Raw genomic sequence first — 15493 nt, forward strand, 5'->3', positions numbered from 1 at the left:
TGTGGTAATGAGGCTGAGGTCTCTGGACCGTGTGGTGTGGAGGGATAGGGATTTCTTTAGATGTAGCATTTCTAACAGAGCTGGGTCAGACATGGCTTTGTAAATCAAGCAGAGATCGCCTCTAAGTAGGCGATATGAGACAGAGAATAGTTGGAGTTTTTTGAGTCTGTCCATATAGGACAAGTGTTTAAGGCCTAAGATCCTCCTTGTGAGGTACTTTTGCAGCCTCTCCAGTTGTTGCAGGTGTCTAGTGAGGTACATGCCAAATGGGGCCTTGTACTCGATGATTGGCCTAATGATATAAGAGTAGAGGGTGACAATGACCTCTTTCTTCCTGGATGCAAAACCCTTAGTAATGAGATGTGCCACATAAAAGGACTTTTTGACCACAGTGGCAACGTGGTGGTCAAAAGAGAGGTTGCTGTCAACCTGTGTTCCCAGATCTCTTATAACGCCTTCTGTGTTCAGTGGACTACCATCAATGTGGTAATTCAAGGGAACCGGGTTTTTCCCAAAGGGGATGATGACACATTTTTAGTCATTGAGCTTAAGGCCATGGTTCTGACACCAGTCTTTGGTCTCATTGAGGCCTTTCTGTAGGATGTCAGCATCACTTGGGGAGTCAATAATAGCTCCCAACTTGCAATCATCTGCAAACTTTGTCAGCCAGAGTCCCTTAGTGTTGGTCTGGACTTCAGAGAACTAGATAACAAACAGGAGAGGACCCAGGACCGAACCCTGTGGGACTCCACTCGTGACTGGTTGGCAGTCTGACTTGGAGTCAGCTACTTTCACACTGTTGGTTCTATCTGTGAGACAGTTTGCAACCCCACTTAGTGATATAGGGGTTGATGCCTAGCTTGGTAAGTTTTTCTATGATTTCTGAATGGGGAATGGTATCAAAGGCCTTGGCCAGATCAAGGAAGGCTGTATGAACTACCTTACCTTCATCCACAACTCTGGTGACTGACTCAAAGAAGTCAACCAAGTTGAGCAGGCATGATCTACCCTTCACAAAATCAAACTGTATAGGATCCAGAGTTTAGAGATTCCCTATATCCTTGTTTATTAGGTACATGATGATGAGTTCCATAGCTTTGCATATTAGACTCATCCGGCTAATGGGGCGATAGTTCCTGGGGTCTGTAATCGCTCCTCCTTTGTGGAGAAGGATGACTGTAGCAGTGCGCCATTAGGTAGGAACAAAGCCTGAGGTGAGGCTGTGATTGAACAGGCCACACAGGTGAGGTGCAAGTCACTCAGTAGTTCATGTAGAACACAGCCAGGGATACTGTCAGGTCCCATAGAAGCTGTATTCTTGGTCTTGGACAGTGCTGTTTTAACCTGTGCAGCAGTAATATTGAGTGCCTGGCAATCTACTGGCATTGTGACTGGTCCTTTGGTGGGTGAGAGAGGGTTAAAGTCAGCAGTGAATCTGTTCGCCAGTATATTTGCAATATCTGTTAGCTCAGTATAGAAGATACCATTATGTAAAGCATCCTGTAGAGGAAATTAATTGTGGTCATGTGATGGTGCCTGGCTTTTAAAAGGAAGTGATGTCAATGTTTTATGTAATCTGATGAAGTCAAGTGTATCTGCTGACAAGAGCACTCATTAAAAGAGTATTTTTCTTCATATCTCTGGCGGTTTTTCTTATTTTCATTGAAGTTTAGTTCATTTCTTGGAGATACCATTGTGCAGTAGCTCAGAGCAAATCTGGGTATTGCCATGGAGATTCTTTACATAACTATAGAAGGCCTTGTGCTTGTCTTTACTATCTGCTGCAATTCTGTTTTCATAGCTAGCTTTAGATGATTTGATTAGGGATCTCAACCTTTTGCTGAGGCTGATAAGGGAGTCTTTCCAGTCTTGGGACTTCACCTTATTCCTCATCAGTTTCCTCCTTCTGTTGTAGAGTTTGTTTATGGCAGGGGACCACCAGATTGGCTTCCTTTTTTTTTGAGGAGGGCATCTTAGTTCTATTGGGTATGCATTTGTGTACATGTTCGTACACTGCATTGGTGTATGATATGGCGGTCATGCAACTATTCTCCATTTGCATGGGTGCCGTAAAGTTAGCCACCTCTGTTTTTAGGAGCCCAGAGTTAAGCTTTGGAGAAGTTTTTCATGGTGGTTACCTTTGTTGGGGGGGGGGATGAGGATTTCCAAGCTGATTAGCTTGTGATCGGATCTAACAAGGGAGGAGTTGACTATTGGTGTAGAGCAATGGTCACCCATGTTAGTAATGACCAGGTCAAGGATGTTGCTACCTATAGTGGGGGTAAGAACGAGTTGGTCCAGGGCATTGGAGTTAATGAATTCCAGAAAGCGTTGGGCAAGTGTATTGGTACATGAGCAGTTTTTCCAGTTAATGGAGGGGTAGTTGAAGTCCCCCAGTATGATAGTGTTAGGTTGGACAATAATATTCCCCAGGATGCTTAGGAATGTGGAGTGTGAATCCTGGGACATGGTTGGAGACCTATAGCAGGCTACGACCTGAATTGCTGTCTTGCCCAATGTTAGCTGCACCCGAAGTATCTCAGATGCGTTATGTTGGGCTACCAGTCTGGAGGTGTGCGCATCCTTTATGAATATGGAAACACCATCGCCTTTGGAGCTTTGGTCCAAGTTCTAGGGTGAAAAGGTGTGGAATGAGTTGTAGCCTGGTAGTGCAGATGTGCTTTCTGCTGCCTTGAACCAGGTCTCTGTTACAGCACAAATGTCGATGTGCTCCATTTTAAGGAGCACCTCAAACGAGTGCATTTTGAGATTTAGACTTCTAGCATTGAGCAGCATGACCCTCAAATTGCATTTGTTTGTAGTTGTTACAGTGGTAATTCGGTCTTTGGAACACTGCCTAAAAAAGGCACTATAGGGGTGGCAAGAGCCTTGGCCAGTATCTGGAACCCCATGGGTGACAGATGCAGGCCATCTCTGGCAAAGCATCGAGGTCTGTCAGTCATGTCATCCTAGGCAGACAGATACTGGATCCCCTTAGAATGACACTAGAAACTTAGCCAATTGTTGAAATCAATCATTTCTGCTTGTACTGTGGTATCATTCTGGGTGATGGCAGGATGCTGCTCAGGGTTAGGGTCATACCTGCCTGGGCTACATTATCTGAGAGATCCTCCATGTCTCTTTTCAAGTAGTCCAGGGAGGTACGTCTCAGGTCATTCACACACACATGTACAATGACAGAGTCATATTTGTACCTGTTGTTGAGGGACCTGAGTGCATGCATTATGTGGTGGATCCTGGTGCCTGACAGGCAGCTGACTGTTACTTTCTCCTTATTCAACCTAGTGAGTGGGACATCAGTGTACCTCACTATCAAGTCACCTATGACTAGTATGTTGGGCATGCTGTTTTGCCTCAGGGGCTTTGGTTGAGTGGTACACTGTTTAGGAGAGTTATGTGTCTTGTGATTAGTGTTGTGTTGTGGTGGTCGAGTGCGTTTATGCCTTGGAGGTCTCTGCTGTTTGGTTCCTCCTCCCAATATGGCACCTTCCACCTTGCTTTCCTTTATAAAGGCTCAAGAAAAGTATTCATTCAGTAGCTCTGCTTTTTTATAGTCTTGTATGATCTCCGTCTCATCTGCTGTATGCCTGAAGATGCCTTTGTTTCCTAGTCTTGATGGTTTTTGCCAACTGTGTTTCAGCTTGTATCTTTGCTGGCCTCACTTTTTTGTTGCTGTTTTGTTTACCTCTTTGCTCCATACCTTTTCCACCTCTCAATTCCCTTCCTCCCTCCCTCCCGCCCTTCTGCCTCTTTTATACCATGTAATTTCCCCTACTCACAAGCCTCATCTTCCTGTGTATTCACATTGGTCTTGTCCTCTTTGAATGGATATTTTTACATAACTTGGCATTTGGCCAGATATCATCATACTCTCTGAGCCTTGGGTTTTGTGCCAAAAAAAATGGACATCTGAGCCTTGTTTGGAATGTGTCAGTATTTAGTGCTGAGGCATGCAAAGGTATTTCTGGTAGTATACCTATAGAATAAATAGAATATGGGCTCCCTCTGGTGCCTGCAGAATCAAATATGTCCTGTAGGTCCTCTTAAAGTATGTGGATATGGGATTGTTTCACTGAAAGAAGGACAATATAGCATTGTCTTACAATGACACAATGGGCTTCTGGCCACTGAGGCCTCTTATCCTTTTGAAATCTCTTCTGTATACTGTGTTTTCAATATCATTGCCCAGCCCTAGCATCTAAAGTCCACACCCAAGAAAAGCCTTAAAGCCTACATTCCACTCAGAATGGTGCAATCACTCTGTAGTAAGAGCTAGCTTAAGTAAAGGATTCAAAAACATTTCAGCACTAGCTTCTTTTGCCTTCTTTTCCATTATTTGTTGTCATCATTGCTGCAGAAACTTGTAAGGATTTCTTGCAAATTCTGTCACTTTCTTACTAAAACAGCTGCCTGTAATGTTAGACCTCCACCCTCATGAACTGTAACTGCTAACTTATGTCTAATTGTCTATTCTTTTTATTTTATTTTTTATATACATGCACTTATTGCTATCTTGTGGCCTTGTTAGCTGATATTAAACCCTGGTTCTGTTTTATTTTTATAGTGCTTCTAGTGACTGTGCTTTCACCTATGTAATATAGTAATGAACATTTATTGGATTGTATTCCCTACTCTTGTTGCATGTCTGGGTTGTGGATGAAAAGGGTCCAGTTGGACTAATACATTGACCAGATTGTCAAGCATTAAATGTTGCATCTTTCGGCTTTTCCCGGTTAGGGGTCGCCACAGCGGAACTCCGGTCCGCTAATGATTGGCAGTAGATTTTTATGTACCGAGGTGCCAGCCCTGATGCACAACCTTCAATGAAGGTATGCCCATTCATGCATGTCTCCACACAGAAGATGCTTTAGCTTAGAATCGAAAAGGACAACGTCTTACTGTGAGGCGACAACGCTACCGCAGCACCACCACCGCAGTATTGTCAAGCATTAAATAAACTAAAATAAAATTCTGGACAACAGCAGAAGCACTTTCCTTCTCAAGACTATTAACATGTGCCCACTTGTCATTTTGACCAACGTTGTGTTGCTTCTAAAGGAAATGATTGTATAGTATTTAGATCTAAGTGACCTTCAGGTTCAAACATAGCACTCTCAGGAGTGATGCCAAATAATGACTTTATTTTTTTAATATCACTAAATAACAGGCAAGAAGCTATAGAGTGGAAAAAACTGAGCAGGTTTGACACAAGGTGTGACACAAAGAATGTACTGAATTTGTATTTTCTTAATTAATGAAAGGAAGCAATGATGCATATCCTAGAATATGTTTTACGTATTTCAAAGGAATTAAAAAAGTCAGATAAAATATATCCTTTTAGCGAAAGAGATGCACAAGAGCAAGAAAATGTGGTAAGAGGATGGAAGATGGATAGCACAAAACAGATGTAAAGAACATTGTTTTTACAGAGAGAAAGTAGTAATACATTTGTAAAGAGTCTTCTTGAAATGTTGCTGAAGCAAAACTTGGAGAGGGAACCCAAGAGTGCATACCAACAAACTTCGGGCAAATTTAGTGGGTGTTGAGAAAAAAATAAGCTATTGATTAGCTAGGATCAGCAGCAGCTTATATATGAGAGGATAAGAAACTGGCAGACTATGTAGAACAGTATGTAAAAAGGTGAGGCCTGCAAAGACACAAGCTGAAACAGAAGGGATGCCAGTTTATGTTTTGTGTACATGTCAAGTTCTGAAATTTCAGAGTCCACCATACAGAGAAGATAAGGGGTACAGCAGTGGGAAACATATTATGCTGCCATCTGTTTATGAATTTCCACAAATGTGATGAGACTTTTGCCAGTTTTGTTCTCATTCCCAGTGTTTGGGAATTGTAGTAATCCATAAAAGACGTTAGTAACAAATTAATTTCATCAAAGAAGGGATGTGAGGTTGGGTACTGATTTTCACATATGGCACTAAAACAGAAATGGTAAGTGAAAAACAGCTGTATGAAAGGGACCTGGCACACAAACGTAATAGTGAAGCATTTAATTATATATGAAAGGGCATCACTGGTCAAACAGGGTAGCACATCTGCTGATGGGTATAGAAATGAAGAAGTATATATCAAGAATATGGGCAAAGACTTGAATGACTGCAGAATTGTCAGGTTTATGGAAGTCACCATCAGAATTTAACACTTGTAGTTGCATTAGGACAAAGAATATAATACTTTCATAAAGAATTATTGTTCTGGAAAAGTTTGTGGAAAATAGCGCTTAGTAACAGTACTAACAGATTTGAATCATCACTGGACGTTTATATGACATAAAATGTACTTTTCCTAAAGTGGATGCAGAAAAACAACAGGGTCAATAAAACAAATATTACAAAGCCTGGAACAGAGAACAAATGTACACAATGTGTATGTAGCATCCCACAGACTGTTTTGGAACATGTGCACATGGTCTACAATTCATAAAGTGTTCTATGCTAAGCCAGGAAAGCCAGTATACAGTAAAGCTAAGCACATAACTACACATACAGATAAGGCCTCTTACACGTGATCTAAGATTGATTTATGCTGGTGTGTAACACAATGCATATAAAAGGAGGGAGTATTAATAGATAGTACATACCAAAAATTAACTCTAAGCTAATAGACTGATGTTGTCATCAGATAACAGGTCAGGGGTAATGTTTAATGAGCCATAACCTCAAAGACCAGCAGATTATAGACCAGTATTCATTAGTTCACAATCTGCTGCTGAATACTTTTCATATGTATACACCAGATTTGAATTTGCATGGACTCCATATGTCCCCAGTAACACTAAACACAAATGTATGTATTCCATTAGGTAGCCTGACAAAAGGGGACATTTCTGATACAATGGGTGTGACCCTTAGAATGTCACAGGCAGCAGTATCCTATGTGTTAGGACAATAAACAAACAGCCTCCTGTTCCACTTGGAGCCAGGATACAAAGCTTCTAGGAGTACAGCAGACACAACAAATTTTGCATACATTTTATAAAACTATCCTCCTGCCCACAGTTCTAGCAGCAAGTGAATGAACACATATAGTCATAAAAGTACCACATGACCCACAAGCAGCTACATACATCATACTCTAAAAGGGTATTATTCCATAATTGCCAGTTTGTCCGCTATTTTATGTAGTTATTTATTTGATATTTGGTAACCATATTTAATTGCTGGTTCATGGTCCTTTTACATCCACAACTTGGGCATAGTGGCAAAGGAACAGAAACTATAATGGTTAGATCCAAAACAGAAATATGTTTATAACTCTAAGTACGATGCACATTTTATTAGGACTATGATGGGCCAAAATAAAATTTCTATTATTCAGAAAACTAATCTATTAACATAATGCAGTAAATTGGATTTTGTTTTGTTTCAAAAACTAATAATACCAGCGAGCTGAAGTCAAATGTCAGTAACTGATCATTTCTGCTCAATCAGTGAATTGTTAATAATCTATGTTTTTTAACATAGACTTAATCTTTAGCAGATAAATATGTATGTATTTGGGACTACTTCATATAAATGAAATCCCACTTGCCCAACTTTCATAACATTGAGCCGAGAACACCAAATATCCACAACACCGACTACTTTGAACACTGACGTTTAACTAAAGGTAAGTAACCTGTTGGCAGACTCGACAAACAAACTGAAACGAACACAAGGAAAACACAGCCTCCCTATGTGGGGGGCTGTGCCCCCCCAACTAAATATCCTAACTCTAAGATAGCACTACCGTGGTGGTCAGGGGCAAAGGTCAACATGCTGGCCAACCTTACCAGTAGTCACACATCAGTGTTCCGAGCGGTCGGTGTTGTGGACTTTCGGTGTTCTCAGCTCAATATTATGAAAGTCGGGTAAGTGGGAGTTCGTTTATATGAAATGGACCCATGTATTTACATATTAGCAACAGAAAGTTTGCTGAGAGCAGCATAAGCAACATATGTGTACACTACCATGGCTGCTGTTGCCATACATGTGACATGTACCACATGTTCTATCAAGATCACAACACACATGACCATCTGATCAATAAGAAGGACTATAATAAAAGTGAGGCACATATGATAAAGCATAGATTCTTAGGTGATTACTAGGCTAACAACATCATGGTGCCTTTTTAAGCCTAGCCATGTTTCCCAAAGGTGAGAAACAATACCTGTACCTTGTGTCTATAAGGTAAATGCCTTAACCATTATGCCAACCCCCAGCCCAGTGTACATCAACCTAATGAGCTGGTGACCATGTTTTGGACTGTCTTAAATAGACAGGATGCCAGATACCCCCTGCAATCATAGCTCATGGCAACAATATGCCATTCAGGAAGTGCCACCAACACAAAAATGGCACCACCCATAGCCAGACAAGAGCCTTTGAGGTTTATTTTGGCAAAATTAAATTGTATGTTTGATGTTTCAACCCCTTCAGTAGAGACTTGCATTATACACCTCAGAAAGTTAGTAAGATGTTTGCAGTGTTGGCTGTCCTTCACAATATGCTGACAGCAACTGTGACCCATCAGGAGAGTGACAGCAAAAACAGCAGTACAGTAAGATAAATGGAGAAGCTGCAGTGACCACCATAAGCATGCTAAGTGCCAGTCAAGCAAATCAGCAACATCTTGAATGGAACTAGGTTTAATAACATCACAGATGTGTTTGTAGCACATGGAGCAACATAATACATACAGAAAGGGGGATGGAAATGTGTGAGCTGTACAGGTTATATAATGTCATTACCTGTCCACAATATGCAACAGACATAATCACATAGTAGCAGACAATTGATGGTGTTCTGTGGCACAGCAATTGTTACCTGCTTATGTGGCACTAGACACACAGGATACAGCTGTGGGTCACATGCAGACAGACAATGTTATGCCTGTGTGCATGTGACCCACATGCAGACAGGCAGAGAATGTTGTATAAATATTGTAGGAAAAGCAGCCCTTCAGCAGTATGGAAGGATACACCTACACATGTATGATTAAGTAAGCGCTGGGCATGTCTCACCAACTGTGGCAGTTGGAAATCATCTATGTATCTTAGTCTGCAGTTCTGGCTTATGCCATTAGTCATCCAATGATCTCTCCATCTGTATCCTCACAAGATTAGACAGACACCAGGTCCAACAATGTTTTGCCAGCCTCACTCACATTAAAATTGCCTCTGTCCTCTGTAGATAGAACCACTACTCCACATGTAAATAAGTCAGTGTTAATGAGTCTGGAATGTTACGGACTGGGTCTGCAATCTGTGTCACATCATCTGATTCTACACCAATGTCTTCTGTACCTGTGCTATATTGTCATCAGTAGTTTCAGTGCCAAGACCTGCATCATCATCATCATCATAATCATCATTGCCCTGCATGTGCTGAGACCATGGTGCCTGCAACACACAAACTATACACATTCACAGTCAGATGTGACCCCCCCCCCAATATCCATGTTAGAGATGTGAAGAATAAGTATATGCTAATGCTAACTCTGTTATGAGACATGCAGAAAGTTCCTGCAATGCGATGCTCATGTTGCAATAACACCCCTGATATTACAGAAGATTAATGTGCAGTCTGACCATAGTGATAAGTGAGATGCCAAATAGCCATTTTGCTCATCATTCTTTTAAATATATGCTGGGGACCTTGCAGTGGACAAGGACAGTTCACTGAACATATGTGGATGGCCATTTTGTTAATAATGTACCCTGATGAACACATTAACCTATGTATATGTGTTACAGTAGTGCACATAGCTTCATACTCCATTAACACGTTGATTTCAAACCCAGCATCTGGACTGTGTGCCCCTTTTCAGAATAAAACAAAGACCAAGAATGACTATTAGGATGGCAGGGGGACAGAACTCCAGCATATAGCTGTACAAGCATCAGCAATATTCCTTGCCATTTAACAAACATGGTTTTACATTTCAGCAACCCTGCATCTACACAGTACAGACTATCTATGACAACCTACAGCATAAACAGGCTGGATAACCACAAACACACATAGCTGCAATAGATTCTGCCCCTGCTGACATAGCAGGCATTATTCATGGAAGGCCTGCAAAAGCATTCATTTAATTAGCTGCAGAATTACCATGGTGGTGGTTACATTCTTCAGTGTTGCTATCTGGACATGCCTATACAGTAGACTTCAAGACCAAAATGGGATGCCTTCCCTGTCAATTAAGAACTGTAGCCTGTGTCCATTGATTACAATATTTCCAGCACAGTGTTAACCTGTGTAAGAGGTCTCATATATTTTATGCACCGCACAACATGATTATTAAATACCATGCACAACTGTACATACAAGCAAAACAGTATTATAAACATTATAGCATATTATTAAGAAATTTTGATATGTGTGACTAGTGCACACAGAGTCATAAAAACAGAATGTACAAATCTTGGCATACTGTGATGGGATGTACAACATTAATTATTTAGGTATCCACGTTGTGATGGATACCATACTGTCCTTAGTAGACTCCAGATACTATATGTTGTCAACTATCTACAGAATCCAAAACACGTGAGTCATTTAGGTTTTGACTTGCTGAGAAATGGCTGGTTTAACAGTGCTTCTATCTTTCTAGATCTCTCAAAGGCTTTTGATACTTTTCACATAACAAACTCTTAACTGTACTTTCTGAACTTAATCTAAGCTACCTCACACTTGCATGGTTCCAGACCTATTTATCTGATCGCAAACAGGCTGTAAAATTGCAAAACAACCTATTTCCTCTTCCTGCTGTTATTTTAGGTGTTCTGCAAGTGTCTATCCTTGGTCCTCTTCTTTTTACCTTATTTACCAACAACCTTCACACTGCCACCCTACATGCCACCATGGCTCAATCTGCAGATGACCCGACCCTATTCTGTTTTCCCTGTTCTCTCCAACAACTTCAAACAATAACACAGGAATCCATTACTGCTGTTGAATCTTGGCTATCCAAAGCATAGCTCATACTCAACCCTAACAAAACTTAGCTGATGTTATTTCATCCTACAAAAGCCATAGATCCCATCCCTCCATTCAAAATAACTTCAGGTAACAATACTTCCATTACACCAGTCCCCCAAACCAGACTTCTAGGCATCCTCATCGATCAAAACATGAAGTTCAACTTACACATTACCCAAACAGTAAGAAAGTTCACAAAAAAACTCACAACACTTTACAGATGCAAAAAATACCTGACCAAAAATACTAACACCCCACCTTGTCTCCACACTTCTTTATGCATCCTCCATACTCATTAACCTTAACAAATCAGACTTAACCAAACTAAACACCTGTTACAACAAAATAGCAAAATTTGCAACTGATTCATCTTATAGCTCTCACCACTGTCAGGCCCTTAAAAACCTATCTTGGCTAGAATTACCCAATCTACTTTACCTTAACCAAATTACAATGGTCCACCAAATACTTTACCAAAAAAATAAATAAAAAACTCCAGCTCTACAAGATTACTAAATCACTATTCAGGCAATAGTTTACCAAGATCCATTAACAAATCATTAATTAACATAACCAGAAGTAAGAATAGTTCTGGAGACTCCCTGTACTCTAACTACAATGCAAAAATCTGGAATGCCATGCCTCTAAACATAAGGTCCACAGCTAATAAAGCTAACTTTAAAAACCTTATCAAATCCTATTTCTCTAGTTTATGGCTATGCACATGTTCTGAACCTGGTTAGCACCAACACAATTAGCCATGTCTCCATAATAAGAATTGTTACTTACAGTTCTTCCTTTCTGTATTCTCGTTTTATCTTAAAGCAATTGCCTACCCACCACAGAATACCTAAACATGAGATATACATAGAGTTTGTTCCTTCTTCTGTTGCCAGTGTAGTTTACTGTATATATATTTTTTCACCCTTGGAATTTATACTCTTTGTAATCTCTGTTATACAACTGTTAGATGTATATCCACTGTTCTTACTCTGCCTCAGCAACTTCAAAATGGAATCTCTGTTAGATGTGTGCAGCAATGTGTTTTGTATTACATTTAGTGAACTGCTTTACTCTAATTATAAAGACTGTTGTTTGTGGGAGGCCTTAGTATGTACTGCATTAATTGGAGTTTCTCTCCTACACAGATATGTAATGTATTCTTGTTTTATAAACTATTACTGTTCATATTGGAGCTTTTCTCCCCCAGCCTTGTCTGAAAATGGGCAGTCTGTCCAGTTGGACTTTCCCTGTAAACAAATGTAAAATAAACAAACAAATAAATAAATAAATATTTGGAGTTCTTCAGGTGTTACATTCTCATGAATCGTCATTTTAACACTTTTTTTTAGATTTGTGCAGCTTGGGCTGTTTCATGTCTTATGCTGGTTTTTTTTTTTAGTAATGTCATTTGGTGAACAGTACTTTAATATGCTATTTTATCAGGACTCTTTTTTTGAGGGAGGTACACTCCACTTTTGCTTTTATTAATTTATGTATTTATTTTGCTCACCGAGTGGAATTCATTAATTTCATGCTAATTCTTCAGATGTGTTATCCATTTGTTAACTGCCTTATATTGCTTCATTACTTTGTTTGAGTCGTGTTGTAAAGTGCATAGGATTCGAGCACTCAAATACATTTGAACTTGAAGAACATTTACCCCAAACACAGATGCTGCAAACTTCATTGATGTTAATTGTATTTCCTTTCAGACGTTTGCTTAGGGAACATAATCTGTCGACATCTATGAGTTGCATGGAGAGCTTGTTCGCTAGGAAAGTAAACCAGTGCACAGATTTACCTGCACATGAGTATTTTGTTACTGTTAAGAGTCCATACAAAAAAGAAAATAAGTCATTTGTGGGATAACAAAATGATTGGTCTGAAGAAAACTTGAAAAGTCAGCAAAGCAAACTGTGATCATTGATTATCTGAAAGAAAGCCAAAATGATTAAAAGGAATGTTCTGATGAGGGCAGCCACTGACCAGAATGCTGTAATGCTGCCATTTCTATATTTTAAAATACATAGCAGCTTTAATATTTCCTTTGTAACTTTTATAGCAGGCCCAGAAGCTTGTACCTAGTTACCATACACCTATTATGGAAGAGAGTGATGATGTTTGATTAGCTATTTCCAAGACTGTGCAAAACTGTGCTCCATTCAAGTCATTAGAAAAGCAAAGGGTTTAATATTTTACAGTGGTCAAATACTGATTAAAACAGATTAAAACTTTTATCAGCCTAGGAAAATAAATTAATTAAATGGCTAAATGCTTTTTCAGTATGTAGCCAGTAATAAGACATTAAATCACATGCTTTACTAAAGTCGCACAGACCTGAATGGTTTGTGCCCCGGCATGATCCCATCGTTGTCTAAGAAGGCATTGTCACCCTCATTAATAAATGAAGGAGTGGTGGGTAATAGTGGTGAGCTTTAGGAATTATTTTCAAAGTTACGGAGGAAATTCTGCAGCGTGTACAGACTTTTACTCTACAGGGACTCCAGTGATGTGTGTTTGATTATGGCAGGCATTACCACATGCGAATGGTAGTTAACTTCAAGCATTCATGTGAACTATCTTTAAGTGAAACTTACAAATGCTTCTACAGGTTATGAAAAGTTAATAGCAGGAAGAAATTCAAAATAAGGAATATAAATAGCCTGGAACAAATCTATCATGCTAGCAAATGATAGCTTAAAAAAGTATGTAAAGGACAAAAGGGACCATCAGTTAAAGATGAGTTACAAATGGAAGAAATATTATTTCTAGAAATGTTCAGAACTTAATTAGTGAAGAAATCTGAATGAACTATAAAAACAGGTTGATGCAGCCCATATCAAAGATGAGGAAGGGAAAATGAGAGATGAACGAAACTCTTGAGCACCTCAAAATCAATACCTTTTCAGCAGTTATATGTATAGTGAATAGGCTAATGTATCTTTATCTCTTATCACAATTTACATTTCTACTAATTTACTGCACTACTAAATAGCTAGGTGAGTTGTCAGTGACATTATCTGCATATCATACACACAAAAGCATACAAAGAGAGAGAGATGGAGGAATATTGGACATATCCTAACATGAATGTAAATATGCATCTGTAGTTTGCTGTGAATATATTCAATGACTAAGCTAAGTGCTCATATTTTATTCCTAAACAGTATGTTCACATTTTGGCTAAGATACACCTCTGCAGCTATCTGTTTGCTAGACACTGCCAAAGCACCATGACTGTATCAAAGCATGGTTGGAAAAGTGTTTTTCCATGTGTTTAAAAAGTCCTGTGATCTCTCATAAGATTTAAAAAATCATCTCTTTGGGCACAGTTTTGCTTACGTCCTTTTAAAGAAGACTTGGTTTTCCCTTGTACTTGGACATTATCAAACAGTATATTGAATTATGCGTGGGTTCTTTTTGTGTTCCTGTAGGACTGGATTTTGTGATGTGTTTAACATACTTAACTGTATTTGGGGGCTTACTGTTCTCATATGTGGTAGTTTTCTTTAGTTACACTGAAAAAAAACACTTGAACAAAGTGCCTTAAGGTAGTTAGTTGACAGTCAAACTAAATGCTCTGTTAAACTGAGATATATACATTTTAACACTTTTATTGAATTATCACTTGTGACATAGGTAAACTTACAGTTATATAAATGTAATCAAACCATATTAAGAAGTTTACATTTATAAATATTATGTCACATGTATCGTTATATAAAATATAATCAAATCAACATTACATAAATTAATCAGTTCCTGCCTTCTCTTAAACCTCATTTCTCCTCCAAAACATTTTTCTGCAGGTATTGTTCCCATAATTTCCATTTTTTCTATGTAATTTACGCCTACTATTTTCTAAATTTCCCACTTCCTGTTTGTAACTTGTTCATCCCTAACACATATGACAAGAAGGCTGGGGTTTTTGTTCAGATGCTTTAATACACAGAAACACATCAGGATGGATAGCAGCACCATTAAATATGAACAAATTAGTTAAAAGACAGACCTTACCTACATACATGTTTATATCTCAACAGCTAACTGCAAAATGGCAATCATGCTCGCACATGCTCAGTATTTATATACTCGTGCAAGCCATTGGATAGCTTTTTAAAGGTATATACACACACATTGATCTATATCCTCCCTCTTAAAAAGATTGCCCTTTGAAAAAAAATATTAGAAATAGACATGCATTAGTATATACATTGGAAACAGAACACAATGCTCATGTCCAAGTTGCTTTGTATCTGCTACAGGTTTTAGATATGCGACCATATCTCGTAACATAACAATCTGGACCAAGTTTAGTAACAGGGGCAGTTTGCAGTGCACAACTCGTATCAGAAACTACTGGATTTGTCACAGGAATGGGAATGTCCTCTGGAACTTCCTCTGGAACTGGAACACCAGACAACTCACTCTGAGATAAAGAGTCTTTCTCACAGGCTATGTGTTGTGGTATAGGCTCAGACACCGGT

This window comes from Protopterus annectens, chromosome 4.part1 (genome assembly GCF_019279795.1).
Source record: "Protopterus annectens isolate FY-2018-M chromosome 4.part1, PAN1.0, whole genome shotgun sequence".
NCBI classification, from domain to species: Eukaryota; Metazoa; Chordata; order Ceratodontiformes; family Protopteridae; genus Protopterus; species Protopterus annectens.